Source organism: Ceratotherium simum, chromosome 32 (genome assembly GCF_057802395.1).
Source record: "Ceratotherium simum simum isolate JZ-2026a chromosome 32, ASM5780239v1, whole genome shotgun sequence".
NCBI classification, from domain to species: Eukaryota; Metazoa; Chordata; class Mammalia; order Perissodactyla; family Rhinocerotidae; genus Ceratotherium; species Ceratotherium simum.
The window spans coordinates 28,370,808-28,377,944 of NC_141931.1; positions in this window are offsets into that span (position 1 = coordinate 28,370,808).

The following is a 7,137-nucleotide window of genomic DNA, read 5'->3' on the forward strand; positions in this document are numbered from 1 at the left end:
TCAAGGGCAAACAGAGAGACAAAGTAGTACCTCAGTCTTTTTAAACAGAGGAAATTATTTTAAGAGAAATAAGACCAAATTTTAATTTTGCACCAGCTTACTTTTGACGTTAAAACTCATTTACTTAATTGGATTTAGTTTAATCTTAGCCAACTTGACCATGCACAACACTCCTCAGGGTTTAATTTCACAAACTTCCTGTCACCTTTTACATTCAGAATTTGTCCCGTGCCTTTCTTTCTTCCCTTCTGGTACTTTAGAACAAATTTATCTTTCTTAGCAAATTAAACAAAAGTATTTCCATTCTTTATACCTTCTTTACTGAAAACACATATCTTACTGTCCTTGAATACAAAGATGTTTTCTTCTTTAACATTTAGTTTCTTTAATCATATATTAGAATCTTATCCATTTTCATCTACCTAAATAATTTGTCTCTAACAATTATGTTTAGATTACCCATGAAAACTTCATGAGATATTAGACAAAATTAGCTATAAGTTAAAGGTATTATTTTTTATTGACGAATTTGTAACAGATAACATGAGCTTATTTGACTAATAACACCAGGCTGCTTGTCGAAATCATACCTAAATACTGAGTACTTTGAGGGCATGCCTACTTCAATCAAACCAACAAACTTAAACCAGCTTTCATTTACCAAAGATTAGTTTATATCAAGTTAACTTGAAAGACATTTGGGTTAATTTCTATCTCATTTTGAATTTATATAAGTGCTTACTTTAAGCCAATTTCAATAGAGCTCTTAATTTTGGTCATATCATCTGGAGGTAGAAAAATATCTCACATTTGCAACATACATATAGACACACATACACAGAAGTTTAACAGTAATTGTTTTAAAATTACTGTCATGAATCAGGCACAAGGATCCCTAGTTATGAATCCAAATTTTGTTCTAAGCCTTTTTACTAATGTTTTTGGAGAAAATACTCAAGATGCTAGATTTTTGGTGAGGGTGCTCTTATGTCCATGTTTTGGTATTTCTCCATTTTTTTCCTCCACTCTTAGGAACTGGTGGTGGGCTAGGTAATACTTCTCAGAGAAATGATAATACTTTCTGAGATAAAGCTACTGAGTGGAATCTGAACTGCCTCTAGGGTTGCTTTTACCAGAAAATCACAGTGAACAAGAATAAGGTTGTTACACAGATTTAAGCCCTCACCTTCCACATTAAGTTTCTAGAGATGAGGTCATCCTCCCTCTTCCTGGTACAGAGAGGGAAATACCTTTATAAATGGAGATTTCCCTTACAAAAGTAAATATTTGGTATATTGAGGGTTGATTTGAATGGGCTTAGCAAGGTCCCTCCCAGGCTATCTATACCCAGAGTTATTTATGGTGATGGCCTGTCCTGGGGACCGTCCTCTTATCTTAAGTTCTTTCAGGCAGTTAGTGGTGGGGGGAAGTCAAGGTTTCCCTCAGAGTCCCCTGTTCCCAAAACAATCAAGGTAAAGGAACATATTTTTAAGTGGCCAACCTTGATCCCCCCCACATACATATAGGCACACATAAACACACAGATATACATAGAGAGAAACACAAAATTTTTGTTATGAATCAGGCACAATACAAAGCTCACTAATTTCTGAGAAACATTTGCATTTCAAAGAATGGTTCCTGGGTTCTAGAGAAGATGGGAGCAGAAAATCTACATCATAAAGACACAGAGAAAATAGTCAAGTTTTTTTTAAGATGGAGTTTCTGGGGCATACCCCATCCAATTGAAAGTATTTCCAATTAGTTAAAATGCACTCAAGGGGTGAGTCTCCAGGGATGCTTGGGGCATCCCCGATGGCAGTAAAGCTGGTGTCTGACTGACAGCAGACTGGAGAAGGATGCTGAGCCCAACTGTGTGAGTCAATATAGCTATAAGTTTTAGCCAAGTACCACTCAACCAGGGCACGTAGTCTCTGAGCCAGCACAAGGCAAGCCAGGGAGGCCAGAGGCAAAATCCTAGAGCAGGCTGGGGGACAAAGCTCCCATTGCTGGAGTTGAGACTTAAATCCCTGGCAAAAATTTTCAAGTTTTCAGTTTTACAGAAGGTCAAGTTCTGTTCAAGTCCAGCCTGAACTTAACGTCAACTTGCTGACAAAAGAGGAGGTGATGAACAAGACAAACAAAGATGGGAAAAAGGTGATCAAGCCTTGCCCTCATGGCCTCTTCCCAAGGATTATCAAGATAAGGGTCACACAAACAGCAGTTCCAGTGCTTGGGCAACAGAACCCTGAAGGACAGTTTACAGAATACAGGTCTCTTGTCCCCACAACTGACTCATTAGGTGCTAAAAATACTCAACAGGTTCTTGACAGGAGACTAAACAGGGCTCCAGATTGTCAGTCAAATGAATGACGCAGGGGCCAACTTGGAATCCCTCCAGGTGCCCACAAACCATAGGAGAGCTCCCAGAGGTGGAGCATGGACTCTCCTAAACCAGAACTCAGAGGAGAGCCCCCACAGGTGGGGGTGGGAAGTGGAGCTTTCATTATGACCATGAGAGGAGGTTAATACTCCATATTTGATTAAGTTCTTAAGACTAGTCATTGCAAGAGCTTCTGACTGTGGATTCCAGTGTCTATTCTTATGGTCTATTTCCAACCCCCTGGGAGCAACCTGTACCTGTTAGTGGTGATGTAGATGCCACAGGTTGTGCCTAGAGGAAATTTAGCACCTTAATTGCTGGAAACTAGACCCAGACACATAACTAAATCCTTAAAGGGAAAATAAAATAGGTGGACACTGGGTGTCACTCAGCGACCACTGATAAGGAGGCAAGGACAAAAGAAGACCCAGGAATCCAGAAAAGCCAGATTGTGGAAAATGTCAACTGTCCTTGACAAAAACTCTAATGTCGAGTGTCTTTGACCAAAACACACAAACAAACAAACAAACAAAAAAACAGGCTTAACAACTCAGAGAGGTTTAACCCCATCCAAGGGGACCCCTCCTCTGATCACAGGCACAACACAAAGACAGACTCAGTGACCTCAGGGGCCTCAAACCCCTACCTCATCACTCCAGATGAGATTCAATCTCCAGATGGAATTTGACCCATGACTAGTCACCAGGGATTGCTCCTGTTTCACCAGAGCCAAATATCGGCCCTTCGAGAGTGGCTGGGTCATGAAATACTCCCAAACAGAAGGGACTCTCACTGCCCTGAGCCATACTATCTCTGGGTGGGGAATCAAACCCTGAAGCCAGGCCCCAACAGACAGGCTTTATGAGATAAGGAAATAACTCTTATAGCCATGTCATGGGGTTGGCACCACTCACCTCCGTGGAGAGATCCTCTGAGCAAAGTGCTCAGTGTGGCTTTTTATCTTCATATGGCTTTGACTTACGGTCTAGTGTCCTTTCATCTGAACCTGACTGACTCCTTTTACATTTCTTGTAGGACAGTTCTAACATAACGAACTCTTTCAGCTTTTTAAACATCTGATATTGTCTTAATTAGTGCCTCATATTTGAAGAACATTTGAAGAATTCTTGGTTGAGAAGTTTTTTCTCTTTTAGGGCTTTTGATAATTTATCTCACTGTCTTATCTCATTCAAGGTTTCTGATGAGAAATCTGTTGAAGATGTTATCCACCATCCATTATACCTGAGGAGTCATGTGTGTTTTGTTGCTCTCAACATACTTTCTTGCCTTTGTCTTAACAGTTTGAAGACAATGTATATGGGTGTGGATATCTTTGAGTTTATCCTACCTATAATTCTTTGAACTTCTTGGGTTTGCTGATTTTTCATGTCTTTACGTTCAGCCTGGGGGGATTTTGTTCATTATTTCCTCAAATAATCTCTCTGTTCCATTCTTTCTCTCGTCTCATTCTCGGACTCCAATAATGTGTATATTAGTTCACTTGATGGTGTTCCATAAGTCCTTTAGTGTCTGTACACATTTCTTCATTTTTTTTTCTTTCTGTTACTTAGGATCTATAATTTCTCTATCCTTGTTGAAATTATCATTTTATTCATATATGATTTACTTGATTTCCTTTAGTTCTTTGTCAAATTTTTCTTTAGCAATTTCAGCATACATAAGACTGTAGATTTAAAACTTTTTATCTAATAAATCCAATTTGCCTGCTTGTTCAGGAAGAGTTTCTGTCAATTTTTTTTTAAGTTTTTTGTTTATTGCAGTAAAATCGGTTTATAACATTGTATAAATTTCAGGTGTACATCATTATACTTCCATTTCTGCATAGATTACATCATGTTCACCACCCAAATACTAATTACAACCCATCACCACACACATGTGCCAAATTATCCCTTTCACCCTCCTCCCTCCCCCCTTCCCTTCTGGTAACCACCAATCCAATCTCTGTCTCTACGTGTTTGTTTATTGTTGTTATTATCTACTACTTAATGAAGGAAATCATACGGTATTTGACCTTCTCTCTCTGACTTATTTCACTTTGCATTATACCCTCAATGTCCATCCATGTTGTCACAAATGCCTGGATTTCATCGTTTCTTATGGCTGAATAGTATTGCATTGTGTATATATACCACATTTTCTTTATCCATTCGTCCCTTGATGGGCACTTAGGTTGCTTCCAAGTCTTGGCTATTGTGAATAACGCTGCAATGAACACAGGGGTGCATGTACCTTTACAAATTGGTGTTTTCAAGTTCTTTGGATAAAAACCCAACAGTGGAATAGCTGGATCATATGGTAGTTCTGTCCTTGATTTTTTGAAGGAATCTCCATACTGTTTTCCATAGTGGCTGCACCAGTTTGCACTCCCACCAGCAGTGTATGAGAGTTCCCTTCTCTCCACATCCTCTCCAACACATGTTGTTTCCTGTCTTGTTAATTATAGCCATTCTGATGGGCGTGAGGTGGTATCTCATTGTAGTTTTGATTTGCATTTCCCTGATAGTTAATGACTTTGAACATCTTTTCATGTGTCTGTTGGCCATCTGTATATCTTCTTTGGAGAAATGTCTGTTCAGGTCTTTTGCCCACTTTTTAACTGGGTTGTTAGTTTTTTTGTTGTTGAGATGCATGAGTTCTTTATATATTTTGGAGATTAATCCCTTATCAGATGTATGGTTTGCAAATATCTTCTCCCAATTGTTAGGTTGTCTTTTCGTTTTGTTGATGGTTTCCTCTGCTGTGTAGAAGATTTTTAGTTTGACGTAATCTCATTTGTTTATTTTTCCTATTGTTTCTCTTGCCCGGTCAGACATGGTGCTTGAAAATACGTTGTTAAGACCGATGTCGAAGAGTGTACTGCCTATGTTTTCTTCTAGAAGTTTCATAGTTTCAGGTCTTACATTCAAGTCTTTAATCCATTTGAGCTAATTTTTGTGTATGGTGTAAGGTAAGGGTCTACTTTCATTTTTTTGCATATGGCTATCCAGTTATCCCAACACCATTTGTTGAAGAGACTTTCTTTTCCCCATTGTATGTTTTTAGCTCCTTTGTCAAAGATTAGCTGTCCATAGATGTGTGGGTTTATTTCTGGGCTTTCTATTCTATTCCATTGATCTGTGTGTCTGTTTTTGTGCCAGTACCATGCTGTTTTGGTTACTACAGCTTTGTAGTATATTTTGAAATCAGAGTGTGATACCTCCAGCTTTGTTCTTTTTTCTCAGGATTCCTTTAGCTATTCAGGGTCTTTTGTTGTTCCATATAAACTTTAGGATTCTTTGTTCTATTTCTGTGAAAAATGTTGTTGGAACTTTGATAAGGATTGCATTGAATCTATAGATGGCTTTAGGAAGTACGGACATCTTAACTATGTTAATTCTTCCAATCCAAGGGCATGCAATATCTTTCCATGTTTTTGTGTCTTCTTCAATTTCTTTCAACAATGTTTTATAGTTTTCGGTGTATAGATCTTTTACCTCTTTGGTTAAGTTTATTCCTAGGTATTTTATTCTTTTTTTGCAATTGTAAATGGGATGGTATTCTTAATCTCTCTTTCTCCTACTCCATTGTTAGTGTATAGAAATGTAACTGATTTTTGTATGTTGATTTTGTATCCTGCAACTTTACCATATTCGTTTATTACTTCTAAAAGTTTTCTGGTGGATTCTTTAGGGTTTTCCATATATAAAATCATGTCATCTGCAAATAGTGACAGTTTCACTTCTTCGTTTCCAATTTGGATCCTTTTTATTTCTTTTTCTTGCCTGATTGCTCTGGTTAGGACTTCCAGTACTATGTTAAATAGGAGTGGTGACAGTGGGCATCCTTGTCTGGTTCCTGTTCTTAGGGGGATAGTTTTCAGTTTTTCACCATTGAGGATGATGTTAGCTGTGGGTTTGTCATATATGGTCTTTATTATGTTGAGGTACTTTCCTTCTATCCCCCTTTTATTCAGAGTTTTTATCATAAATGGATGCTGTATCTTGTCAAATGATTTCTCTGCATCTATTGAGATAATCATGTGATTTTTATTCTTCATTTTATTAATGTGGTGTTACGTTGATTGATTTGCAAATGTTAAACCATCCCTGCATACCTGGAATAAATCCCACTTGATCATGGTGTATAATCTTTTTAACGTATTGTTGTATGTGATTTGTTAGTATTGTGTTGAGGATTTTTGCATCGATGTTCATCAGTGATATTGTTTGCCAATTTTTTTCTTCTTTAGTGGCTATTGGTTTTTTTTTTTTTTTCTTTTTTGTATATTTATATGTGTGTTTACTTGGGCATTTGAAAAAACAGCCACCTCTCCCACTCTTCACAGATTTGTTCTGTGCCATGACAGTACTTCACTTTTAGCTTGGCCTGTTGTTTGTCTTGTGACCAGCCCAATATGAAATCTGAAGGTCACTTCAGTTATTTCATGAGCATGTATCCCACTTGGCCTGTGTGTGGCTTTCTCAATTCCCCTGAATACATGGCTGAATAGACGGCTCCCAAAATTTCACATCCAGCTTTTCCTCAGGGCTTTTATAATCTATTCCATGTTTCCAACCTTAATCTCTCACCCCTGGTCTCTGTACATCTGTAGTCCCCCCGCAGCTGTAAAGTGAAGCTTTTCATTTCAAGCTCTTACTGTTAGGTGAAACAGACAACAGTCCTTGAGGCAGCCTCAAAATATCTTAGGACATTGCACATAAGATCTCTGATAACTCTTGTTTGAGAGAGGC